Source organism: Myotis lucifugus, unplaced genomic scaffold (genome assembly GCF_000147115.1).
Source record: "Myotis lucifugus unplaced genomic scaffold, Myoluc2.0 scaffold_1878, whole genome shotgun sequence".
NCBI lineage: Eukaryota > Metazoa > Chordata > Mammalia > Chiroptera > Vespertilionidae > Myotis > Myotis lucifugus.
In genome coordinates, this window is record NW_005872926.1 from 1 (window position 1) to 27,794 (window position 27,794).

Consider the following 27,794-nt stretch of genomic DNA (forward strand, 5'->3'; position numbering starts at 1 on the left):
GATGACGTCTAGAACAGAGCTGTGACCTGTCTTTGACTTTACTGTTAGAGAGGGGGCAGGGTTAGGGGCTCTCCCTCACACTGCAATCTTTTTCCACGCCTCCCTGACCCTGAACAAATTGGGAGGGAGGAACTCAGTTCCACAGACGCTGAATCACCAAGGAAGGCTTATGAGACCCGAATACTCTAATGAAGAAGTACTTCACCCAGGAATTATAAACAAAAGCATGGAGTCCTGGTGGTGGGGCAATGTGGGACTTCACCTGTTGCACAATATGAGATTTTGTGTTTTCCTTTTTCTCTATTCATAAAACCTCCTTTTCTTACCCTGAGCCAGGTATCTCCTTACTTGACTTTTCAATTGAGGTTTCTCTGGGTTTCTGGGAGGGGGCCAGAGCCAGAACAGGACAGGGAACAGAGCCTACTGTTTGTGGATCAGCTTCTGGAAGCCAGGCCTGTGTTTTTCTTCTCCCTTGCTGTGCCTGCCTCCCCTGTTCCCTTTCTAGATAGGAGGGAGTCTGTATCCTAATGCTCTGGTTTGTGCAAACATTCTGTCCTCTCTCTATCTTACCCCCACCTAGAATGTTCTGTAATGTTCCCATGACAGGGCATTTTCCTCTCATGAGGCCAGGAGCTGAGTTAGCATGCAAATTGAGCTGCAGATGGTGAAAGGAATCACAGTTCTTCCTGGTGTCTGAGCCCAGCGGCCATATGGCTGTCCTGAGCTGCTTTTCATACTCACCCTTCACAGACCCAAGGGACCTGTCCTCTCCTGATTTTCTAGTTGTCTCCACCTGTTCTCCCTTCTTAATGCCTCTCATCTTGGTTTCCACTAAATCTAAGCAGACAGAAAAGGGAAAAAGGTGGAGAAACTGAGACAAAACTGTGACTGCATTTTTCTACTTTTTAAATAGTGTGGATGAAAAAGAGGCCACATACTAAACCTGACAAGACCCAAGTAACCACATAGGATGGTCCGAACATTAAAATTCCTAACTAAAAGTGGGTCATGGCTGGTAGTCACATTCTAGACCTGTAGCTTTGTTGACAAAGTTAATCTTTAAGTGAGCAAGTCAATTTTATTCGAACAACTAAGATATCATACCTCTGAAATATCAGAGTAATTTTCTTTTCCAGATTCCTCGAAGGCACAATCGCACAACCAATGGCACCAGAGCTTGAGACCACGTTGTCATCTTGTTGCCTAAATACCATCTCTGTGTGCAGTAGGTGTTAACTATTCTGTACCGACCAATGTAACAGATATGCCTCTCTGTTTTACTTTTTATCCAATCTTAAGAGATTTCTCCACTTTACTTTCTCACACTCTCTTAATGAAGTTTATGTAACCCTCCTTATATCTCCTCCTTTTATTCTAACGTATAAAATAAACTGCAAAACTGTTATTTTTCGGGAGCATTTGCTCAATCTGTTGATATTCTGTTTACTGACAGTTGTCGTCAGTTTGGCTCAATACATTCATTAAAATTCTCAGCAAGTGTAGACGTTTACTACAGTACAATAGTTTCATTTAGGTTTTGCAGACTAAGGACATGTAGGGATGCCCAATGTCTAGACTCAGTCTTCTTCCTTAGGTTTTTCTTTTTCTTTTTTATTGTTTTTAAAATACACATAACAAAATTTACCATCATAACCATTTTTAAGCATATAGTTCAGTAGTATTAAACATATTCACATTGTTGTGCAGCAGTCACCACCACCTATCCCCATAACTCTTTCATCTTGTAAATCTGAAACTCTATAACTATTAAACACTAACTCCCCATTCTCTCCTCCCTGCCAGCTCCTAGCAACCACCTTTATACTTTCTGTCTCTATGATTTGACTAAGTACTTCATATAAGTGGAACCACACAGTATTTGTCTTTTTGTGATGGCTTATTTCACTTAGCATAATATCCTAAAGGTTCACCCATGTTGTGGCAAATTGGAGAATTTCCTTTCTTTTGAAGGCTAAATAATATTCCCTTATATGTATATACTATATTTTGCTTATCCACTCGTTGGTCAATGGACACTTGTGTTGTTTCCAAGTTCAGCTTGTGAATAATGCTGCTATGAGCATGAGTGTACAAATAGCTCTTCAAAATCCTGCTTTCAATTTTTTTGGGTATATACACAGAAGTAGAATTGATGTTATATGATAATTCTATATTTAATTTTTTAGGCACGCCTATACTGTTCCTCCCTTAAATTTTTTGTATATGTTTGATGGTTGTTGCAGACACCTATATACTATCAAGTGATAATATGTCATGAGAACTTCCCAAATCCCCAAATTTGTGACTGTCACTAGAGCACTAGAAATCAACTATTCATGGAGACATTTTATTTAGTTTTTCACCAAGAAATAAAGGTTTTATCAGGTAGGCCAAGTGTTCCTCACTTCCATATGCATGAAAGCATCTGAAGAGCTTTTCTGAACTCCACCATTGGAAGTTCCCCATGGGTGGGTCTGAGATGGGGTTGAAGTGTTTGCAAAGCATGGACTTCCTCTGAATCTCACTCCCTTGAGTCTCAGTCCCATTGACATGAGGGTGCTAATGGAAGTGACCCCACAAGCTTGTGAGGATTCAGTCAGATGATAGGTGTGAAGTACAGGCATAGGTCCTAAAGGTCAAGTATTGTTATCATTGAAGGGAGGGCCCTCCTTAGCAACCTTGCAGCTTCCATCATTGAAATGCACGTTTCAGCAAAACTATTAGAGGCCATAATTACCCTTTGCTTCATAGTGGAAACTCCAAGTGCTAGAGTAGCAAACATCACAGTATGTTGTCTTACATAATTTCTGCTAATTAAATTTCTTTTCATAACTGTAATGAAAGTTCTTTGCCCTCCCCACCCCCATTCCCAATTGGGCTACATGCCAAGGGGAGTATGGGAATATACAGCTTGAAATATCCCATTAACAAATAAACTTGAGGAAGCAAGATTACAAAAGCATGGGGTCAGTGTGTGAGAAATCAGTGTCTCCTTCACTGCAGGAGGAAGTGTAAATAGGCGTAGTCTTTTTGGAGGACAATTGGCATATATTCCAACTCTACAGTAAATACATCCTTTGTATTTCCATGTTTAGGCATCTATTCTGGGAAAACATAGACATATACAGTGGGGCCCTGACTTACGAGTTTAATTCGTTCCGAGACCAAGCTCGTTAAGGATCTCATTAACTCAAATTACTCTATCAACTCAATGCAAAAAATCGGCTGAGAGACAGCTGGTATCTCAAAAAAACTCGTTAGTCGGGACACTCGTAAGTCAAGGCCCCACTGTATAAACAAAGAAGCATCTATAAAGTATATGATGCATATAACAGCAAATTGTTTATGATACAGAAACCACCTAAATGTTTAAGAAAAAAAATCTGGTTAAATAAATTATGAACCACTTATAATAGAATATTAGATAGTGGTTGTTTTTGAAAAGGGGGGAAAGATACTAACATGGAAAGATACTCTCTATGACACAATGTTAAGTGAATAAAGCAAAACAATATAACGTCATTTCTGCAGAAAAGGGAAATATTTGTATATATACATATGTGTGTGTGTAAAAGCTTAGGAAAGCACTTAGAAGAATATACAGTAAACACATGAAAAAATAAAAAAAAAAGAACTTTTAAAGATTGTTAACTAAGTGATAGTAGCCATGTCTGAGTCACTTGAAGAGAGGGATTAAGGAGTCCCCCCTTGCCCAGAGTGCTGTGGAGGGTTCTCCTGCAAGTTTTTGGGGCTGTCCACTTTGGCCCCACTCACTCACCAAGGCTGTGCTGCTCAGTAATCTGGCCTCGGGCCAGCCCCCTTGGATTTGGCGTTGGGCTTGCTCTTTGTTGTCCTCTGTGCTGCTTTGGGCCATTGATCTCCCCCCTGTACTGAGCTACTATGTCCTCTTCAGAGACTCTGGTTCCTCCTTCAGACTGAGGGGTCCTGGGTGCTTGTATCCTTTGAGCTTGATTCTGAGATGCTGGGTGTGAGCTAACTACCTGGGGTGGCCAGTCTGAGCCCTCCTCTCTTGACTTGCTTAGTGTTTCTCTGCTTATCCAGGCCTCCCCATAAGTTAGCGGTTCTCAACCTGTGAGTCGCGACCCTTTGGGGTCGACGACCCTTTCACAGGGTCGCGTAAATACATCCTGCATATCAGATATTTACATTACAATTCATAACAGTAGCCAAAATTACAGTATGAAGTAGCAACGAAAATAATTTTATGGTTGGGGGTCACCACAACATAAGGAACTGTATGAAAGGGCCGAGGCATTAGGAAGGTTGAGAACCACTGCTGTAGTGCTCATGAGGTGCTTGTCCCAGATCTGACCACCAAGGACGACGAAACAGGCTTTCTCTTCATTCCCATGGTCATTAGAGTTTTAGCTCTACACCCGCTTCTCTGAAATTCTGTAATTGGGATAAGAAAGAGGGCGGGCTTCTTATTCAGGACCCTGTGCAACATTTTGTATTTTTTCACTGTAGTTCAGCTTATTGTAGCCCTCTCTCTAGGAACCTCTCAGTGTGGAGCAGTGTAGGCTCAGAGACCACCAACCATCAAGAATGGGCTCTGTCTCTCAACTCCCAAGGGCCTTGCCAGCTTGTGATCTTTGAACAACCATCTCCTTGGATGAGTTACATAAGTGATAGGTGGGTAATGTCACCTACTTAGGGGTCTCAGCCCTGGGATGGCTCCAAAACACCACATATTCACCATCTCTCCCAGGAGGACATTGAACCCTCCTGGAACTGGACCTCCAGGAGACACCAGAAGGGACAACACCTAGCTTCATAGTTAAGCTCTTACTCTGAAATTCAACATTACACAGAGAAAATTCTTTTCTTTGGCCATTGTTCCTAAAGACACCAGGAAAACCAGTGCTGAACTGTGATGTAGCAATGAACAAAGGGCTAGAAGGTGTTCCTGAACTTTCCTCTTTGTGATTTGCATATCCGAGAAAACATACCCTAATTAGAGAGAAACCAGTTATTAACTAGAACAGGAACAGAGGAACTAGATCATGTCATCCTCTTCCTGCTCTACTGCCCCGCCCCACACTCCTTTCTGGTAACACTGAGGGTATAAATTGTGGCTGGGCTCTGTGTGTGCATTCACATCAAAAGCCAAAATGAAGACATGCACACTCTTTGCTCTAGTGGCTTTCATCACCGTGGGGATGGAGATGGCCTGTGGTGACCCTCTGACACCTCGTGTCCAAGGTGAGGGTGCTGAGGGGGGTCCTGCCTGACAGCAGAGAAGGCTCAGAGCCCAGCTTCAGACCTGAGGATGGTTTGGCACAGAAGCAGGCAGTGTGTTCACTGCAGAATGGAGATTTTGGACTGATCAGATCCACATTCTTTGACTCTCAGGAGTGATCACCCTGCATTCCCATTCTTCTTATCTGATCAGATTGGGTCTGATTAGAAGTTGGGGTTTTCTCTAGATATGCCTTGGATGTGGGACTCCAACAGGAGTAACTCCGTGATCAACATGGGATATGTGTGAGGTGGGGAGATGGCTGTCTGTGATCAGAGATTTTTCTAATATCTTATAAGGTGGAAAGAAGAGGGTTATGACAGCGCAGGTTTCTTGTCTGATGGGACTGTGCAGCCTTTGGAGCAGGGAGAACATTCTCCTAAGGGCCTGACTGTGAAAATGGGGGCTCTAGAGTAAAAGTGGAGCTGCTGAGGCTGAGGGTTGGATCCAGGAACATGAAGGAAGGAATGGAAGAGGCGGGAGTCCTGCTAGTGGCGAGGCTATCCGACCTCGAACACCAGTTCTCAAGCCTGTATAGTGACTGTTCCAGATTGCACAAAAACCGTTGTATGTTTCAGAGCAACAAAGACCTGGAGTCTGCCCGAAGGTGTCTTCAGACGTCATTGGGCCTTGTTATGTTGGATGCATAGGAGATGCATCATGTCCCAAGGGAATGAAATGCTGCGTCCATGGATGTGGTCGTGTCTGCAAAACTGCTCTCCCTGCAGTGAGTATAAATCAATGAAGAGCTTTCCAGGGGTGCAATAACTTCCTAGTGGACTTTGCTAAGGCAGATGAGCGCTCACGTGTCCACTGCCTGCAGGAGTCTGGATAACCCAAGAGAAAGAGTCTGGAACTGAATGGCAGAAGGACACCTGGCTGCGTTATCCAAGACCCTCTCCTCGAAGAGAAGCCCCATCCCTACCCCTGGGTGGCTCTCGGTTGAGACAAGTAACCAGGATCCTAGGTTCTCAGGTCATTATTATCCCAGGGTTTCCCACCCTCCTCCTCCTTCCCCACCAAGGGGGCTTCACTTTCCTGGAAATGAATGTTTGTGGGAAGATGGGGAAAAGGAAAGGGAACACCAATTATTGGGTATCTTCTGTGTTTGTCAGGCATTGTGCTGAAACTGAGATAAAAAGATAAACACAACCAGACGAGGGAGACAGAACTATGTGTATAATTACAACAGTGTAACCATGGCTTTGTGCTAGTTTCTACTAAGGTCGTGGGCGCAAAGGGAAAGTTATTGGCTTTGCCTGGGAGGTTGGATCAGTGCGTGTTGGGAAGGTTGTGGGAGAGTAGAGAACATTTAAGGAAGTGCTTAATGGAGGCATAAAGTTTGCAGGAGGAAGGAAGGGAAGTTCAGATGGTGGGAGAAGTGTGGGTCCGTTGGAGATGGGAAAGTGGCTGTGGTAGAAGTTGCAGCATTTCAGGGGCACAACATCTCAGCATCTTAGTAGAGGGTCATCTAAGCCAGGGTCCAAAGAAGAGAGAGATGCCTGTCAGTTTGGTAGACTGCTGGAGGTTTCTGAACAGAGGAATTGTCATGATCAAATTTGTATTTCAGAAGGGTGGCTTGGGTGGCCAAGTGAAAGATGGACAAGGTGTTTATTAAGCGTGCCTGGAGACGATCCTCAGAAGATTTCTCATGAATCTGATGCTTGGCTAACAAGACTCTTCTACAAACCATTCCTGGCTATTCTCTATCCCTGGACTTGCAGCTCTAGAAGATGAAGATCTAAAGTGGTGGAGTGACCACTTCTAAAGATCTTTTGTCCAAAATAAACCTTATCTGTGGCATGATTCAGGCTCTGTCATTCTTCCCATTTACGCATTCTAGTGGACCCTCTGTGGATGGGCAGGACCATATGTGTGTCCTGCACTGAGCCCATGAATGCAAGGTACTCATGAAAGATCAGAGGCAAGATCCTTCCAGCTAGTTCCCTTCCTCCTTCCATGTCCATGTCTCTAGACAGGGCAAAGGGCATAATAATATTTTCTCAATTATTCTGTGAATAAAAATGACCTTCTAGCACTTAGAAAGCCTATTGGAGCAGGACTGGATGCCTAACTCCAGGAGAGCAACCCCAGCCCTTGGGATGTGGGACTTTGAGTGGCAAAGACTGGGAAGTGCCAGCTCCTGCCCTGGAGTGACTAGGAGTTAGGGTACAGTTAGGACAGAGGCTCTGTGGGTGGAGTCTTTGATTCAGAGTTTTCCTGAGGCAGAGGATAAACCTAGGTCTCCCAAAGAAGCCTTGACAAAAACTATGGTCTGAGCTGACCGCTACAAGCTCCATCTCCCAGCGCTCTCTGTTCACTTTCCCACCTTGATTCCCCCCACTTAGCCTGCCGAGTTTGGCAGGCTCCCATCAACTTGTCCCTGTCCATCACGCTGCTGTTGCTTCTCCATAGCACATCTTATAACCCCAGTGGCCCAGGGCCTCACCAGTCTGTACATTGGAAGGAGCATATTAGCATCAATATCTTCTTTTACTGGTTGGTCATCTAGGTCCCAAACCCCAGCATGCTTTAGTCACTCTTGGTCATTTATGGGGGTTCATAGACACCTCTAACATGGTCTCAAACAATTTCACCTATTGTCTGCCATTCTGAATGCCAAAGATACTTGAGGATGGCATCCTACAACTTCCACTTACCTTTCTGCCCTTTAGATAGTCCTGAAATCCCTAGAAAGTTGTTTGTGCTCTTTTGTGAGCTTCTCATTTTTTTTCTCGCCTGCATTCCAACCCCCTTTATATTTTGGAGAAAACTCTTCTTTCTCCTCTTGGAAATTGACAAGGGCCAGACAGTCTCACCCTGCTTCCTAGCAGGTAGGGTTTGGAATTAGGATGCTATTTTCTGATGATGTGGATTGATAGGGAGTGACACTTAAGACTTATGAATTGTCAAAACCAATTCACAACAGCAGAGGTGCCAGTGACAGCATCCTAACCAGATTTGCCACGGGCTGGACTTGGCTATGTCCTCTTCTACCTGCTGTATTTAGGTCCTTGATATTTTCCCCAAGCCTGGTTCACCAGCCTTTCCTACTGTTTCTGTGAGCTGTATAATAATGTCTTTCCAGAACTCCTGCTCTCTCAAGTTGGACAGAATTGGCTTTTTTGTTTGCATCCAAGAACATTCACTTGTACAGAAATTGGTGTCAGGAGTGGACACAGGCCAAAAATACTCAGGGAGATGGCAGGAGTCTGGGTTTTATGAACTGGTCTAGTTAGAAGCCCCCTTATTCACATACCTATGCTCTCCTGTTCACGAGGCCCACCCCCTTGAGAACTTGGGTGGTCTCTGTTTTGGGGAGCCACTTCCATGATGGGCAGAGCTACAAATGGAACCCTGGGTTGCTCACAGCCTGTGTTTCTTTACCTGTGACCTCTGGCTAAGCACCCCTCACCCCGTGGCCATTTGCTCTAATGGGCTTCTCCCTTCCCCCGACCCCCCTCTCCCACCCTCAGTGGACAGGGGTGCTGTCATTGCACCTGTGCCTTTGGCAGCTGCTGGGTGCCTCCTGGTACAAGACCCTGATGCCACCCCACCTCTGTGGCAGCATCTCTCATCCCCTGGAGACCCCATTCAGTGCTCCCCTGCAGCTCCAAGGACCTGCTGAGCCCAGGTCCCAGCCTGTCACTAGTTCCCCAAGTCCTGCCTGCAGCCCCAGGATCCTCAAGGCAGTCTGAGAGGAGGATTGACCCCTTAGACAGAGTGGTGCAGACACCAGGTGGGTACTCTGCCCCACTCTCATGTGATCCTGTAGCCCCGCGCCCCGAGTTCACATGCCCGGTTCTGCTTGATCACGTGGCCCCGCCCCCTTGTTCATGTGCCCACTTCCCGCTTGATCAAACCAGTCTGGGAGGGGCTGGTGGGTTGACCCCTTATACAGAGGGGTGCAGACACCAGGTGGGCACTCCGCCCTGCTCCCCTCTCCAGACCCTCAGAAATGCCTTGAGCACCAAGTCTGTGCTGACGTCCAGCTCCTGGAGGGCTCGGCCTACGCACTGCAGCCACCAGAGGGGACCCATCTGCAGAGTGGCCTGGCCCCAAAGCCATTCTTCAGCCTCACACTTACCTCTTCTGAAGGGTAACCAGGTGTGGTTTCCACCCAGCCCAGCTGCCTGCCTTGGGAGGCAGCAGAGACTGTCACCCTCTGCTGGCCCATTCCTGTTACTGCAGAAGGTAAGAGTCATCCCTGCCGCCCAGCCCAGTGCCCACCAGAAGCCAGCCCAGCACATCATTCCCATTTCACAGGTCAGAACCAGGCTGCGGCGCTTCCCTCAGCCGGGATGGAGCAGAGCAGGATGGGGAATCATGACGGTCTCTGCAGCTGATGTGTGTGGTCCCCATTTTCTCGAGCCCAGAAGGCTCCAGGGACCTCTGTGCATTTGTAACTAGCTATGTCCCTGTATTTCCCTCATGTCCACCTGCTCGTATCCTGAACACCGTAGGCTCAAGTGGGTCCGCCTTCCTCTCCTCACGTCCACACCTCCAGTCTCCCCAGGTTCAACGGGCTCCCCTCAGGTTGAGTGCGCCTCTCGCCTCAATTCCCGCTGGGCCCACGCCTACTCACACTATTAAATTAAGATTTATTTCTGTTACTGAATTTAATGTTTTTTATTGACTATATTTTTATTGCTTTCTTGTTTTTCTTTATCATTTCCATTAGCTAGATTAAATTCGCATCTGCTGTTTTGAAAGTCATACTTCTCTTTTTATTCTTCTAGAATTTACCCCTGTGGTTTTTAAAGCATGTTAATATTCTCACCTATTCCAGAACAGGGACATTACCTTAGTGTGCCCTCATTTCTCTTTGGACATGCACTCTCCAACCCCATCCCACTTGGTAGCCAAGTAGATATGTCGTATGGAATTTTAGTTCTTGATTTCTTGATTTCATGTTTGCACTTTAAAAAGTTGTTTATTTTCATAGTAGCCAAATTGGTCAGGTTATAAATCCACCCTTACTTCCTATGTATTTGTACCCTCCTCCTGGTCCCCTCCCCCTTTCCACTGGAATGTTTCCCCCAAGAGTGTTTTCAAAAAAGGTCTTTTTAGCTTTGGATGCCTGAAGATATCTTTGTTTTGTCCTCACATTTAAATTATAGTTTACTTGGATGTAGCATTCTAGGTTTAAATGTTTTCTTTAACACTTAGACTATTTCTTCATTATCTTCCTGGTTAGAAATGCTGCTGAGAATTCTGAAATTAACCTGATTCCTTTATAAGCAGTCTTGTCTTTCTCTCTGAAACTTATAAAATTTGCTATTTTAAAATTGTGGTTATATTTCTTTGTATGTGTTCATGTGTGAGATTCATTCATTTATTCATTCATTCTACTGACACTTTATCAGCCTTCAAACTAGGATTTTTGTTTCCTTGCAGCCCCATGGCCCCACTGGCTCAAGCATGGACTATAGGGACTGGGGACAAATCCAGGTTATAGGCCCCTAGTCCAGTGATGGCGAACCTATGACACGCGAACTCATTTTTTTGGTTGATTTTTCTTTGTTAAATGGCATTTAAATATCCTATATAATAAAAGCCTAATATGCAAATCGAATGAACGGCAGAACAACCAGTCACTGTGATATGCATTGACCACCAGGGGGCAGATACTTAACGCAGGAGCTGCCCCTAGCCCAGCCATGGGCAAACTACGGCCCAGCCCGTTTGAAATGAATAAAACTTAAAAAAAAAAGACTGTACCCTTTTATGTAATGATGTTTACTTTGAATTTATATTAGTTCACACAAACACTCCATCCATGCCTTTGTTCCGGCCCTCCGGTCCAGTTTAAGAACCCATTGTGACCCTCGAGTCAAAAAGTTTGCCCACCCCTGCCCTAGCCCATAGGCCCAAACTGGTGGTGGCGGTTGGGGGTGGAGCCAGCAAGCAGGCGGCACCATGCCAGCCAAAATGGCCCTCCTCCCCCGCCCCGATCACCCTGCTGGTCGTCACACAGAGGGAGGCAACCAGTGGTGGCGGGGGAGTGGGCCGGACAGCAGCCCGTGCCATGCCAGCCAAGGTAGGTGCCAGCAGGGGTCCCCGATCACCCTGCCAGTCGCCCCGCAGATAGGCCCTGATCTCCAGCCAGGCCTAGGGACCATACCCATGCACGAATTTCGTGCACCAGGCCTCTAGTATAAAATAAGTATCAAAAATATAAGTCTTTGTTTTACTATGGTTGCAAATATCAAAAAATTTCTATATGTGACATGGCACCAGAGTTAAGTTAGGGTTTTTCAAAATGCTGACACGCCAAGCTCAAAAGGTTCGCCATCACTGATGTAAACTAATCCATTGCAAGGATACAATTCAGAGATTTTTTTAGTAAAAGTGTTCAGCAGGGCAACCATTGCCATATTTCAGTTTTAGATATTTCCATTACCCCTAAAAGTTCCTCTGCCCATTTACACTTCACCCTGCTTCCACCTCCAGCTCTAGGCAACCACTGATTTGAATTTTCTCTTTATAAACTTGCTTTTTCTAAACATTTAAGCATGTACTCTTTGATGACTAAATAATATTCCATTTTATGGATATCATTGGCTGCTTTTCATTTACCAAGCATAGAAAAGATTCTAGTTGCATTATCCTAATGTGCTTATTCCTCTGAAACTATCCTATTAAATACACTGATATATTTTCTAGTTATTTGTATTACTTACAAATTTAATCTCTTTTTGGTTCTCTTGTTTTCTTCTGGCAAACAAACCTTCTTGTAGCACATCTGGGATACCGCAATTGTGTAGGTAAATTATAGCAATATAGAGCATAGCCAGCAGATGGAGACAGAGAACACCAAATATTCAGACTCAGGTTTTTACCTATGCTGTTTCTCAGCCTCAGGAGCTGTGGCACCAGGATATCAGGTTCCATTCATTATAACATTGGTTCTCAAACCTGACTGTGCATTGTAATTACCTGTGCAACTTTAAAAAATTCAGATTCTGAGTTTAGTGGTCTGGGATGCCGTCTTGCCATTGAGACATCTAAAATCTGCACAAGTGCTTGTAATTACAGCAAAGTTTGAGACCCACTACTTTAGAACGGGGAACAGTGGGTCTTGAGTTGGAGAACTTGTGAAAAACAGAGGCCCTAACTGTTGTAGTTTTCATCCTTTTGAGAACTTGTGCATGCTCAAATGGCCAGGTATTAAGCTTAAGATAGTTAAATATGTAATCAGGACTAAACCTGCTACCGTCTCATGTTAGATTCTAATGCATCAGAGTAACTTTAGGCATCAACTATTTAAGAAAATTTTATAGGAGAAAAATTTCAATTAATAAAATGCTATTATCATTATTTTTATGATGATCCTTATTGTATCAACTCACCACACTGTATCACAACTGCCTGTTTACGTGGCTGTCTCCCTACCAGACCATGAGAGTTAGCATCGAGTCTTATTAACCTTCCTATCTCCCCCATCTAGCACTGGCCAGACATACAGCAGGCTCTCAACAAGTGTATGTTGAATGAATTGTGAAGGTATTAAATATCCCCATTTTATAGATGAGCAAAATGAGGCCTATAAGGAAATAATGACTTGTTCTAGGTGACACTGCTGGTCAAGGGCAGAGCAGGAATTGAATTCAGGTCTTGGACTCCTTTCTCCAGTGCTCTTCCCTCTATACTGCTGCTATCATCAGTCTGTCGAGGTCAGATATAGAAGCCAAAATACGAAGAGGAGTTCTTTTCCTGTTTGTTTGTTTGTTGTTGTTGTTGCTGTGTTTGGCTCTGGTTTTCCCAACTATGGCTTTCCTGATAATTGAGGGCCCGAGGGGAAGCTTTCACACAAGCCTTGCTCTCCGGTGGAATAACTGTGACATCAGAGCTGACAGCAGCCTTCAGGATCATCCAGTCCACCCCACCCCACCCCTTTACCTCAAGGCAGCGGTTCTCAACCTGTGGGTCGCGAACAATGAAAATACATCCTGCATATCAGATATTTACATTACGATTCCTAACAGTAGCAAAATTACAGCTATGAAGTAGCAACAAAAATAATTTTATGGTTGGGGGTCACCACAACATGAGGAACTGTATTAAAGGGCCGCGGCATTAGGAAGGTTGAGAACCACTGCCTCAAGGGAAACCAAGAGTCCTAGAGGTGGGAGTGAGTCAACCACAGTCACATGCTAACAGCAGAGTGGACTCCCTTTACAGTGCTCTTTTTATTCACAGGAGGTAAAGTGGCCTCAGCGTGGGCAGAGCAGCAGAGAGGAGCCAGTTACTCAGAGGGCAGATGCTCCATGGAAGCCTCCAGCACAAGCAGTCAACCCCTAAAGCCTCCAACAGGTACCCCCAGAAATAGCGTGACTCATGCTGGGAGGGGAAGGAGAGGAAAGCTCAGCAGGCAGAGGACATGTAGTCTGGGCCCCGCCCAGAGGGACCTTTTATAGTTTATGCTCTTTGCCAACTGCTGACGTGCGTGCTCTTTATAGCTTTTCTAAGAGGAGGGTATTACCTTCCCAAGCCTGGAGGTTCATGACTACGGAAGGGACATGGGATGTTTCATCCCACTTGCGCCCTTTGAATGTGAATTCATATGACTTATCTTTGGGTTATTGCACTTGCCTGGAGCTACAGCAGGGCTGTCCCACCAGGTCCACTCTTTTCTGCCAACACATGCTGGCACCCAGGGCACAGCTAGAGAAGTGAAACTCAGGCCTCTGAGATGGGGAAATACAATTCGATGGCACCGCGGTATGGAAGTGCGTGTGAAACTCACTGGTCCAGGTAGGGGTGGGGAGCAGGGCCTGCTGGCTGCTCCCAGGGTTTCTGTTGGGACTCGGGAGAGAATAGTGGGCAGTTGGTAGTACTGCCCGCTCCACCATAGACCAGCAAACTTTCACTCTTCATGCCTTCATGCATCATCCTTCACACAAAACACAACAAATACCACCTACACTGTGTCAGGCAACTACATGTTGAGAATAGTATACTGGCCCTGGCCTTGAGGAGCTCACAAATGACCTTTAGTTTTATCTGACTTTTTAAAATAAATCATGAGCTGCTGATTGTGCTTATTTCTGGGGTTCTGCAAAGAAGTTATTGCTATTGTTTCCCTGGGCAAACTGCAGTGTGCGTGCCTGTGTGTGCGTGTGCGTGCCTGTGTGTGCCTGTGTGTGTGTGTGTGTGTGTGTGTGTGTGTGTGTGTGTGTGTGTAAGGAAGCAGCCACTGCACAGCTCAGGTGCTACCTCCTCCAGGAAGCCTTCCTTAACCTGTCCTGCATCCCGTCAAAGTGTGTTCTTTGGAACATCAATCCCATGAGATGTGTGAGAAAGGGTTTCATTATCAAGTGAGTTTGGCAGATGCTGAATATCACCTCCCCACCTTGGGGATTTTAGAATAACATTAGGCTAAGCAAACAGAAAACTGTAAAAGGATTCCTTTAACTTTGATTAACACAGCCTTTTCCAAGCAACAGAATTCTTTTCTCAAGGAACACATACTAGCATCCTGTGGAGCGTGTTCTGTGTAACTCGCTGTGTAGGCCGTTTGAGAGGATTACATGAGATGCTAAACACATGACTCCCAGCACAGCTCCCAGCACTCGAGTTGTGGACACCCAGCACATGAGTGCCTTATCACTTCTTCCCTAAAGTCAGCAATGTTTATTCCAACCTTTCCTAGCTCAGCTACAAAAAAGCATTTTAGACTGTTGGGACAAGAAATTTTCCAGAAAACTACTGTTGATCCCTTTCCATGAAAGGAGGATCGCAGACGGTGGAATTAAAGAAGTGTGTACTTTGGAAGCTGAAATGTGGCCCTGGCAAGCCTCGATGTGAGAACACTCGCTCTTGGATTACTGGGCAGTGACTGGTCACACCTGCACGAGCAGGAGGCAACGAAGTGGGGTGACGTGCCCAAAGTGGCGGAACAGCCCCACCTTGCACACACAAACCAGAGTGGGTCCCGACACTCGGGTTCAGATCTGAGCACCTCGTGGTCTGATCCTTTGGAAAAAATCTGGCAGTGGTATCCCAAAAGCCTTAAAAATCTTTCCACCTAGGAATGCCATTCTGGAATTATAGTTAGGAAACTATGCAACGTGCAGACAAAGCTACGTGCATGAGGATATTCATCACAACATTTTAAAGGACAATACTGGGAGCAACCGATGTCTAACAGGGAATGGTTCCATCCACAATGGGGCTTCTCTCTTAAATACCTTACTGCTGTTTAAAATAAAGTTTATAAAGAGTTTGAGTGATATGGGGACATGCTTAGGCTGTAATGTTAAGGAAATAAAATGGGCTTAAGAATAAAAAATTCACATTATAATAATAGCTATGGTGGTGCGCTGAGGAAGAAAAATTTACCAATGTATTAGGAGTGGTTATTTCTTAGTAGAGAAGCAATGAATGATTTTTCTTTCTATTCTATATATCTTTCTATATTTTCTCCTCTTGTCCTATATGTCTTTCTGTATTTACAAGTTTTATACAATAATGATCAGGAAAAGGTAAGCATTTGTTTTAAAAAGAAAAAAAAAGATTGGAAACCGAGTTACCAGTAGATCTAAATAGCGTTACAGGCACCATTGCGGTGCCCAGAGAAACCTCCCCCCTCTAAACAATGCCAGTTTGTGTTGGGGAATCCACCCACCAGTGCTTCCCAAACCCCAGGAACCATGTGCCCTGTGTTGTCACATCTGTGTAGAACATACACTATGACTTAATATTTGTGTAGAAACTAACTCAGTTTTTTAAACTTAAGTACATATATTTTAAGATAACGTTTTAACTACTCTAAGTGGAAAAAGTAATACCACTTTTCATCAATGGAAAGTAACCACAAAAAATAAATGCAGTAAAGCAAATCAATATTACCCAATTCTAGACAGGTGACGCTCCTGAGTTAAACCCTATTTTCTCTCTGTTTAATAAAAAGTGGGGGCTGGGAGACTGTTGTCAGGGAGGAAGGGACAGATTACCAAAGTTGTGAGATTCACAAATTCCAGCACAGCAAGACTCCTTAAATGAATCAGAAAGATTGAAAGGTAATTGAAAATTATTTTCTGATTAGACATTTTTAAAAATGATTTGCCTATGTAGCCCCCAAACTGCCTACCATACCACACGCTGAGGGCAAGTGCCATGCAGTATTCCTAGCGCCTGTGGGCCTCCCACAGGATGTGGTCACTTGCCCAGCTGGTTTCAAACTCAAGGACAGGTGTTTCATCGCCAGCATCTTTCCTTCCCTTGTACAATTCCACAGTCTCACCTTTGTTTCCAATGCAGTATTCCTAATGCCTTTGTCATTTATTTGCCAAGCATGTTCCAGGGCTTATAAAACCATCAACTTGCTGATGCTTCGCCAGTTCTGATCCAAAACAGGCCAGGCATGTTCCAAATGGCAAAGAAAAAAAAGAGGCCACCAGTGCTGGGAAGTAGTGGAAGCCAGGTAAAGGCTTAGTGGCCTTGAACTCACTCCTCATACAGATGAAGACACTGAGGCCTGAGAGGAGGGAGGGTGAGACTCTAGGTCCCCCAACCCCAGGTCAATGCCACCTCTCCCTTACACTCCACCTGAAGTTTGCTCAGAATCAAAGGCACCGTTTGGCTTTCAGTGTGAGAGCTTTGCCTACTTTGGAACCAGAAAGTAAAATCAGAGACCAATGAAGAAGAGAAGGGGTCCTCCTGCAGGTGTTTCTCTTCAAGTCCAACCTCATTTTTCTCTCTCCTAATTGACACCTAGCTGGGGGCTTGCTTGGCTCAAGAAAGAATCACACACACACAAACAAATCACAGATCTGTGAACTTCAGGAGAAGGAGGGACTCATATGACTCATTCAACCAACGTCCAGGAGAGACTCTCCATCCGCCAGTGTACCTGGCACTGCCGCCTCATTTAATAGAAGACAAGAAGTCCCAGAGAGGAAGTGTGACTCACTCAGGATGGCCCCGCTAGTAAGCAGCTGTGCTGGGACTTGGATACGAGTCTCTGGGTCCAAAGCCAGTGCTCATCTCAACAAAAAAAGTTTTAAAGATAAAATTCATTTTGAGAAAACCAAGATGGCGGCATAGGTAAACACCGGAGATTGCTGCCTCGCACAACCACTTCAAAAATACAACTAAAAGACAGAATGGACATCATCCAGAACCACAGGAAGGCTGGCTGAGTGGAAATTCTACAACTAAAAGGAAAGAGAAAAGCATACCGAGACTCAGAGGAGGTGCAGTGTGGAGGTGAAATACTGAGGTGTGGAGGTGTGTGCGGAGCGGGCTGGCTGCTGAGGGCTCGGTTGTCGTTTTCAATCGGGAGGGAGTCTCAGGCTCTGAGCTCCAGTTCCGGGCGAGTCTCTAGGGACCCAGACTCATATGGGAGAAGCGGGACTGTCTGGCATCGGTCAGAACCCGAGGGCAGCTTTCTCTCCGAGGGGCTTGCAGCGATTAATGGGACACTGAGAAGCAGAGTCTCTGAGGGCAAGACTGAGAGCAGCCATAATTGCTAACCCCGCCCTGTTGATCCCGGGACCTGCCCCGCCCAAGCCTTGCAGGGAGACTTTTGCTGGATAGCCGCAGGCAAAGGTTAGATTAGCACCTCCCTAGAGATCCAGGAGCCAGGAAGCCCAGAGGTCAGAGTGGGACCATCCAGTTTGCAGCTCCGTGGAACCATAAAAGACACACTCAGGGGGCAGACTCAGTGAGCACCAAAGCCCCATTGAAGCAAGTCTAGCCCCAGAGGGGTGTCTCCAGCACAGAAGTTCTCCCACTGCAGACACAGCTGATTCTCACAGCCAATTGGCCTGGAGGTCAATTCCTCCCAGTGATAACTACAACAATCAAGGCTTAATTACAACAAGACTGTGCACAAAGCCCACAAGGGGGTGCACCAAGAGTGTCTACCTCAGGTAATTGGGACACTTAGCACAGAAAGGCACACTATCGACACAGCGAAGCATAAAAAATGCCGAGACAAAGAAACAGGACACAAACGACAGAATTGGAGGAAAGCAAAATGCTGGATATAGAGTTCAAAACCACACTTTTAAGGTCTTTAACCGTTTGAGTCCCAAGCAGCGCAATCGCGCTGCTTGGTATTTCTCGACATAAAATAAAACAAGCGCTATCACGCTGTTTGGGTCTTTTCGTACTCATTTAGAGAAAGCGCGGTTGCGCTGTTTGGGATTCTTCGACAGTGTTTTTTCAATACCCCCTGGGACTCAAACGAATCGTATGTTTTCTCGACATAAAATCTCAGCAGCACAATCGCGCTACTTGGGACTCAAACGGTTAAAGAACTGTTTAGAAGCCATAAATGTAGTGAGATCTTTTCTTACCCTGAGCCAGGTATCTCCTTACTTGACTTTTCAACTGAGGTTTCTCTGGGTTTCTGGGAGGGGGCCAGAGCCAGAACAGGACAGGGAACAGAGCCTACTGTTTGTGGATCAGCTTCTGGAAGCCAGGCCTGTGTTTTTCTTCTCCCTTGCTGTGCCTGCCTCCCCTGTTCCCTTTCTAGATAGGAGGGAGTCTGTATCCTAATGCTCTGGTTTGTGCAAACATTCTGTCCTCTCTCTATCTTACCCCCACCTATAATGTTCTGTAATGTTCCCATGACAGGGCAGTTTCCTCTCAGGAGGCCAGGAGCTGAGTTAGCATGCAAATTGAGCTGCAGATGGTGAAAGGAATCACAGTTCTTCCTGGTGACTGAGCCCAGCGGCCATATGGCTGTCCTGAGCTGCTTTTCATACTCACCCTTCACAGACCCAAGGGACCTGTCCTCTCCTGATTTTCTAGTTGTCTCCACCTGTTCTCCCTTCTTAATGCCTCTCATCTTGGTTTCCACTAAATCTAAGCAGACAGAAAAGGGGAAAAGGTGGAGAAACTGAGACAAAACTATGACTGCATTTTTCTACTTTTTAAATGGTGTGGATGAAAAAGAGGCCACATACTAAACCTGACAAGTGCCACGGAGGCCTGCATGATGGACCTTATAAACTCAAAGACCCAAGTAACCACATAGGATGGTCCGAACATTAAAATTCCTAACTAAAAGTGGGTCATGGCTGGTAGTCACATTCTAGACCTGTAGCTCTGTTGATAAGTTAATCTTTAAGTGAGCAAGTCCATTTTATTCGAACAACTAAGATATCATACCTCTGAAATATCAGAGTAATTTTCTTTTCCAGATTCCTCGAAGGCACACTCGCACAACCAATGGCACCAGAGCTTGAGACCACATTGTTATCTTGTTGCCTAAATACCATCTCTGTGTGCAGTAGGTGTTAACTATTCTGTACCGACCAATGTAACAGATATGCCTCTCTGTTTTACTTTTTATCCAATCTTAAGAGATTTCTCCACTTTACTTTCTCACACTCTCTTAATGAAGTTTATGTATAAAATAAACTGCAAAACTGTTATTTTTCAGGAGCATTTGCTCAATCTGTTGATATTCTGTTTACTGACAATTGTCGTCAGTTTGGCTCAATACATTCATTAAAATTCTCAGCAAGTGTAGACGTTCACTACAGTACAATAGTTTCATTTAGGTTTTGCAGACTAAGGACATGTAGGGATGCCCAATGTCTAGACTCAGTCTTCTTCCTTAGGTTTTTCTTTTTCTTTTTTATTGTTTTTAAAATACACATAACAAAATTTACCATCATAGCCATTTTTAAGCATATAGTTCAGTAGTATTAAACATATTCACATTGTTGTGCAGCAGTCACCACCACCTATCCCCATAACTCTTTCATCTTGTAAATCTGAAACTCTATAACTATTAAACACTAACTCCCCATTCTCTCCTCCCTGCCAGCTCCTAGCAACCACCTTTATACTTTCTGTCTCTGTGATTTGACTAAGTACTTCATATAAGTGGAACCACACAGTATTTGTCTTTTTGTGATGGCTTATTTCACTTAGCATAATATCCTAAAGGTTCACCCATGTTGTGGCAAATTGGAGAATTTCCTTTCTTTTGAAGGCTAAATAATATTCCCTTATATGTATATACTATATTTTGCTTATCCACTCGTTGGTCAATGGACACTTGGGTTGTTTCCAAGTTCAGCTTGTGAATAATGCTGCTATGAGCATGAGTGTACAAATAGCTCTTCAAAATCCTGCTTTCAATTTTTTGGGGTATATACACAGAAGTAGAATTGATGTTATATGATAATTCTATATTTAATTTTTTAGGCACGCCTATACTGTTCCTCCCTTAATTTTTTTATATATGTTTGATGGTTGTTGCAGACACCTATATACTATCAAGTGATAATGTGTCATGAGAACTTCCCAAATCCCCAAATTTGTCACTGTCACTAGAGCACTAGAAATCAACTATTCATGGAGACATTTTATTTAGTTTTTCACCAAGAAATAAAGGTTTTATCAGGTAGGCCAAGTGTTCCTCACTTCCATATGCATGAAAGCATCTGAAGAGCTTTTCTGAACTCCACCATTGGAAGTTCCCCATGGGTGGGTCCGAGATGGGGTTGAAGTGTTTGCAAAGCATGGACTTCCTCTGAATCTCACTCCCTTGAGTCTCAGTCCCATTGACATGAGGGTGCTAATGGAAGTGACCCCACAAGCTTGTGAGGATTCAGTGAGATGATAGGTGTGAAGTACAGGCATAGGTCATAAAGGTCAAGTATTGTTATCATTGAAGGGAGGGCCCTCCTTAGCAACCTTGCAGCTTCCATCATTGAAATGCATGTTTCAGAAAACTATAAGAGGCCATAATTACCCTTTGCTTCATAGTGGAAACTCCAAGTGCTAGAGTAGCAAACATCACAGTATGTTGTCTTACATAATTTCTGCTAATTAAATTTCTTTTCATAACTGTAGTGAAAGTTCTTTGCCCTCCCCACCCCCATTCCCAATTGGGCTACATGCCAAGGGGAGTATGGGAATATACAGCTTGAAATATCCCATTAACAAATAAACTTGAGGAAGCAAGATTACAAAAGCATCGGGACAGTGTGTGAGAAATCAGTGTCTCCTTCACTGCAGGAGGAAGTGTAAATAGGCATAGTCTTTTTGGAGGACAATTTGGCATATATTCCAACTCTAAAGTAAATACCTCCTTTGTATTTCCATGTTTAGGCATCTATTCTGGGAAAATACAGGCATATACAGTGGGGCCTTGACTTACGAGTTTAATTCGTTCTGAGACCAAGCTCGTTAAGGAGCTCATTAACTCAAATTACTCTATCAACTCAATGCAAAAAAAATCGGTGGAGAGACAGCTGGTATCTCAAAAACTCATTAGTCGGGACACTCGTAAGTCAAGGCCCCACTGTATAAACAAAGAAGCATGTATAAAGTATATGATGCATATAACAGCAAATTGTTTATGATACAAAAACCACCTAAATGTTCAACAATTCAAATCTGGTTAAATAAATTATGAACCACTTATAGAATAGAATATTAGATAGTGGTTGTTTTTGAAAAGGGGGGAAAGATACTAACATGGAAATCTCTCTATGACACAATGTCAAGTGAATAAAGCAAAACAATATAACTTCATTCCTGCAGAAAAGGGACATATTTGTATATATACATATGTGTGTATGTAAAAGCTTAGGAAAGCACTTAGAAAAATTTACAGTAAACACATGAAAAAATGAAAAAAAAGAACTTTTAAAGATTGTTAACTAAGTGATAGTAGCCATGTCTGAGTCACTTGAAGAGAGGGATTAAGGAGCACCCCCTTGCCCAGAGTGCTGTGGAGGGTTCTCCTGCAAGTTTTTTGGGGCCGTCCACTTTGGCCCCACTCACTCACCAAGGCTGTGCTGCTCAGTAATCCGGCCTCGGGCCAGCCCCCTTGGATGTGGCGTTGGGCTTGCTCTTTGTTGTCTTCTGTGCTGCTTTGGGCCATTGATCTCAACCCTGTACTGAGCTACTGTGTCCTCTTCAGAGACTCTGGTTCCTCCTTCAGACTGAGGGGTCCTGGGTGCTTGTATCCTTTGAGCTTGATTCTGAGATGCTGGGTGTGAGCTAACTACCTGGGGTGGCCAGTCTGAGCCCTCCTCTCTTGACTTGCTTAGTGTTTCTCTGCTTATCCAGGCCTCCCCATAAGTCTGCGGTTCTCAACCTGTGGGTCGCGACCCCTTTGGGGGTCGAACGACCCTTTCACAGGGGTCGCGTAAATACATCCTGCATATCAGATATTTACATTACAATTCATAACAGTAGCAAAATTACAGTTATGAAGTAGCAACGAAAATAATTTTATGGTTGGGGGTCACCACAACATAAGGAACTGTATGAAAGGGCCGAGGCATTAGGAAGGTTGAGAACCACTGCTGTAGTGCTCATGAGGTGCTTGTCCCAGATCTGACCACCAAGGACGAAACAGGCTTTCTCTTCATTCCCATGGTCATTAGAGTTTTACCTCTACACCCGCTTCTCTGAAATTCTGTAATTGGGATAAGAAAGAGGGCGGGCTTCTTATTCAGGACCCTGTGCAACATTTTGTATTTTTTCACTGTAGTCCAGCTTATTATAGCCCTCTCTCTAGGAACCTCTCAGTGTGGAGCAGTGTAGGCTCAGAGACCACCAACCATCAAGAATGGGCTCTGTCTCTCAACTCCCAAGGGCCTTGCCAGCTTGTGATCTTTGAACATCCATCTCCTTGGATGAGTTACATAAGTGATAGGTGGGTAATGTCACCTACTTAGGGGTCTCAGCCCTGGGATGGCTCCAAAACACCACATATTCACCATCTCTCCCAGGAGGACATTGAATCCTCCTGGAACTGGATCTCCAGGAGACACCAGATGGGACAACACTTAGCTTCATAGTTAAGCTCTTACTCTGAAATTCAACATTACACAGAGAAAATTCTTTTCTTTGGCCATTGTTCCTAAAGACACCAGGAAAACCAGTGCTGAACTGTGATGTAGCAATGAACAAAGGGCTAGAAGGTGTTCCTGAACTTTCCTCTTTGTGATTTGCATATCCGAGAAAACATACCCTAATTAGAGAGAAACCAGTTATTAACTAGAACAGAGGAACTAGATCATGTCATCCTCTTCCTGCTCTACTGCCCCGCCCCACACTCCTTTCTGGTAACACTGAGGGTATAAATTGTGGCTGGGCTCTGTGTGTGCATTCACATCAAAAGCCAAAATGAAGACATGCACACTCTTTGCTCTAGTGGCTTTCATCACCGTGGGGATGGAGATGGCCTGTGGTGACCCTCTGACACCTCCTGTCCAAGGTGAGGGTGCTGAGGGGGGTCCTGCCTGACAGCAGAGAAGGCTCAGAGCCCAGCTTCAGACCTGAGGATGGTTTGGCACAGAAGCAGGCAGTGTGTTCACTGCAGAATGGAGATTTTGGACTGATCAGATCCACATTCTTTGACTTTGAGGAGTGATCACCCTGCATTCCCATTCTTCTTATCTGATCAGATTGGGTCTGAATAGAAGTTGGGGTTTTCTCTAGATATGCCTTGGATGCGGGACTCCAACAGGAGTAACTCCGTGATCAACATGGGATATGTGTGAGGTGGGGAGATGGCTGTCTGTGATCAGAGATTTTTCTAATATCTTATAAGGTGGAAAGAAGAGGGTTATGACAGCGCAGGTTTCTTGTCTGCTGGCACTGTGCAGCCTTTGGAGCAGGGAGAACATTCTCCTAAGGGCCTGACTGTGAAAATGGGGGCTCTAGAGTAAAAGTGGAGCTGCTGATGCTGAGGGTTGGATCCAGGAACATGAAGGAAGGAATGGAAGAGGTGGGAGTCCTGCTAGTGGCGAGGCCATCCGACCTCAAACACCAGTTCTCACGCCTGTATAGTGACTGTTCCAGATTGCACAAAAACCGTTGTATGTTTCAGAGCAACAAAGACCTGGAGTCTGCCCCAAGGTGCCCAAAGGAACCTTTGGGATTTGTCTTGATAGATGCACAGGAGATGCATCTTGTCCCAAGGGAATGAAATGCTGCGTCCATGGATGTGGTCGTGTCTGCAAAACTGCTGTCCCTGCAGTGAGTATAAATCAATGAAGAGCTGTCCAGGGATGCAATAACTTCCTAGTGGACTTTGCTAAGGCAGATGAGTGCTCACGTGTCCACTGCCTGCAGGAGTCTGGATAACCCAAGGGAAAGAGTCTGGAAATGAATGGCAGAAGGACACCTGGCTGCGTTATCCAAGACCCTCTCCTCGAAGAGAAGCCCCATCCCTATCCCTGGTTGGCTCTCAGTTGAGACAAGTAACCATGATCCTAGGTTCTCAGGTCATTATTATCCCAAGGGTTTCCCACCCTCCTTCTCCTTCCCCACCAAGGGGGCTTCACTCTCCTGGAAATGAATGTTTGTGGGAAGATGGGGAAAAGGAAAGGGAACACCAATTATTGGGTATCTTCTGTGTTTGTCAGGCATTGTGCTGAAGCTGAGATAAAAAGATAAACACAACCAGACAAGGAGACAGAACTATGTAAAAAATTACAACAGTGTAACCATGGCTTTGTACTAGTTTCTACTAAGGTCGTGGGCGCAAAGGGAAAGTTATTGGCTTTGCCTGGGCGGTTGGATCAGTGCGTGTTGGGAAGGTTGTTGGAGAGTAGAGAACATTTAAGGAAGTGCTTAAAGGAGGCATAAAGTTTGCTGGAGGAAGGAAGGGAAGTTCAGATGGTGGGAGAAGTGTGGGTCCATTGGAGAGGGGAAAGTGACTGTGGTAGAAGTTGCAGCATTTCAGGGGCACAACATCTCAGCATCTTAGTAGAGGGTCATCTAAGCCAGGGTCCAAAGAAGAGTGAGATGCCTGTCAGTTTGGTAGACTGCTGGAGGTTTCTGAACAGAGGAAGTGTCATGATCAAATTTGTATTTCAGAAGGGTGGCTTGGGTGGCCCAGTGAAAGATGGACAAGGTGTTTATTAAGCGTGCCTGGAGACCAGCCCCAGAAGATTTCTCATGAATCTGATGCTTGGCTAACAAGACTCTTCTACAAACCATTCCTGGCTATTCTCTATCCCTGGACTTGCAGCTCTAGAAGATGAAGATCTAAAGTGGTGGAGTGACCACTTCTAAAGAGCTTATGTCCAAAATAAACCTTATCTGTGGCATGATTCAGGCTCTGTCATTCTTCCCATTTAGGCATTCTAGTGGACCTCTGTGGATGGGCAGGACCATATGTGTGTCCTGCACTGAGCCCATGAATGCAAGGTACTCATGAAAGATCAGAGGCAACATCCTTCCAGCTAGTTCCTTTCCTCCTTCCATGTCCATGTCTCTAGACAGGGCAAAGGGCATAATAATATTTTCTCAATCATTCTGTGAATAAAAATGACCTTCTAGCACTTAGCAAGCCTATTGGAGCAGGACTGGATGCCTAACTCCAGGAGAGCAACCCCAGCCCTTGGGATGTGGGACTTTGAGTGGCAAAGACTGGGAAGTGCCAGCTCCGGCCCTGGAGTGACTAGGAGTTAGGGTACAGTCAGGACATAGGCTCTGTGGGTGGAGTCTTTGATTCAGAGTTTTCCTGAGGCAGAGGATAAACCTAGGTCTCCCAAAGAAGCCTTGACAAAAACTATGGTCTGAGCTGACCGCTACAAGCTCCATCTCCCAGCGCTCTCTGTTCACTTTCCCACCTTGATCCCCCCACTTAGCCTGCCGAGTTTGGCAGGCTCCCATCAACTTGTCCCTGTCCATCATGCTGCTGTTGCTTCTCCATAGCACATCTTATAACCCCAGTGGCCCATGGCCTCACCAGTCTGTACATTGGAATGAGCATATTAGCATCAATATCTTCTTTTACTGGTTGGTCATCTACATCCCAAACCCCAGCATGCTTTAGTCACTCTTGGTCATTTTTGGAGGTTCATAGACACCTCTAACATGGTCTCAAACAATTTCACCTATTGTCTGCCATTCTGAATGCCAAAGATACTTGAGGATGGCATCCTACAACTTCCACTTACCTTTCTGCCCTTTAGATAGTCCTGAAATCCCTAGAAAGTTGTTTGTGCTCTTTTGTCAGCTTCTCATTTTTTTTCTCGCCTGCATTCCAACCCCCTTTATATTTTGGAGAAAACTCTTCTTTCTCCTTATGGAAATTGACAAGGGCCAGACAGTCTCACCCTGCTTCCTAGCAGGTAGGGTTTGGAATTAGGATGCTATTTTCTGATGATGTGGATTGATAGGGAGTGACACTTAAGACTTATGAATTGTCAAAACCAATTCACAACAGCAGAGGTGCCAGTGACAGCATCCTAACCAGATTTGCCACGGGCTGAACTTGGCTATGTCCTCTTCTACCTGCTGTATTTAGGTCCTTGATATTTTTCCCAAGCCTGGTTCACCAGCCTTTCCTACTGTTTCTGTGAGCTGTATACTAATGTCTTTCCAGAATTCCTGTTCTCTCAAGTTGGACAGAATTGGCTTTTTTGTTTGCATCCAAGAACATTAACTTGTACAGAAATTGGTGTCAGGAGTGGACACAGGCCAAAAATACTCGGGGAGATGGCAGGAGTCTGGGTTTTATGAACTGGTCTAGTTAGAAGCCCCCTTGTTCACATGCCTATGCTCTCCTGTTCACGTGGCCTACCCCCTTGAGACCTTGGATGGTCTCTGTTTTGGGGAGCCACCTCCATGGTGGGCAGAGCTACAAATGGAACCCTGGGTTGCTCACAGCTTGTGTTTCTTTACCTGTGACCTCTGGCTGAGCGCCCCTCACCCTGTGGCCATTTGCTCTACTGGGCTTCTCCCTTCCCCTGACCCCCCTCTCCCACCCTCAGTGGACAGGGGTCCTGTCATTGCACCTGTGCCTCTGGGCGGCTGCTGGGTGCCTCCTGGTACAAGACCCTGATGCCACCCCACCTCTGTGGCAGCATCTCTCATCCCCTGGAGACCCCATTCAGTGCTCCCCTGCAGCTCCAAGGACCTGCTGAGCCCAGGTCCCAGCCTGTCACTAGTTCCCCAAGTCCTGCCTGCAGCCCAGGATCCTCAAGGCAGTCTGAGAGGAGGATAGACCCCTTAGACAGAGTGGTGCAGACACCAGGTGGGTACTATGCCCCACTCTCATGTGATCATGTAGCCCCGCCCCCTAGTTCACATGCCCGGTTCTGCTTGATCACGTGGCCCCGCCCCCTTGTTCATGTGCTCACTTCCGCTTGATCAAACCAGTCTGGGAGGGGCTGGTGGGTTGACCCCTTATACAGAGGGGTGCAGACACCAGGTGGGCACTCCCCCCTGCTCCCCTCTCCAGCCCCTCAGAAATGCCTTGAGCACCAAGTCTGTGCTGACGTCCAGCTCCTGGAGGGCTCGGCCTACGCACTGCAGCCACCAGAGGGGACCCATCTGCAGAGTGGCCTGGCCCCAAAGCCATTCTTCAGCCTCCCACTTACCTCTTCTGAAGGGTAACCAGGTGTGGTTTCCACCCAGCCCAGCTGCCTGCCTTGGGAGGCAGCAGAGACTGTCACCCTCTGCTGGCCCATTCCTGTTACTGCAGAAGGTAAGAGTCATCCCTGCCGCCCAGCCCATGCCCACAAGAAGCCAGCCCAGCACATCATTCCCATTTCACAGGTCAGAACCAGGCTGCGGCGCTTCCCTCAGCCGG

The 27,794-nt window shown here is 45.5% G+C and overlaps 1 long non-coding RNA gene across 3 annotated transcripts; it reads left to right on the plus strand.

The window, feature by feature from the left end:
• Nucleotides 1-5,065: 5,065 nt before the first annotated feature.
• On the plus strand, nucleotides 5,066-27,775 carry LOC106695622. 3 transcript variants are annotated; one of them, XR_002827602.1, is made up of 9 exons: nucleotides 5,066-5,223; nucleotides 5,839-5,987; nucleotides 6,831-9,454; nucleotides 13,463-13,576; nucleotides 22,734-23,462; nucleotides 24,078-24,226; nucleotides 25,070-27,236; nucleotides 27,452-27,689; nucleotides 27,761-27,775. It is a non-coding gene; the product is annotated as an uncharacterized LOC106695622 (long non-coding RNA). The 3 variants fall into 3 exon arrangements; XR_002827603.1 differs by lacking the exon at nucleotides 27,761-27,775 and adding an exon at nucleotides 6,084-6,235 and having other exon boundaries at nucleotides 27,452-27,466; XR_002827604.1 differs by lacking the exons at nucleotides 6,831-9,454; nucleotides 27,761-27,775 and having other exon boundaries at nucleotides 27,452-27,466.
• The last annotated feature ends 19 nt before the right edge of the window (nucleotides 27,776-27,794 follow it).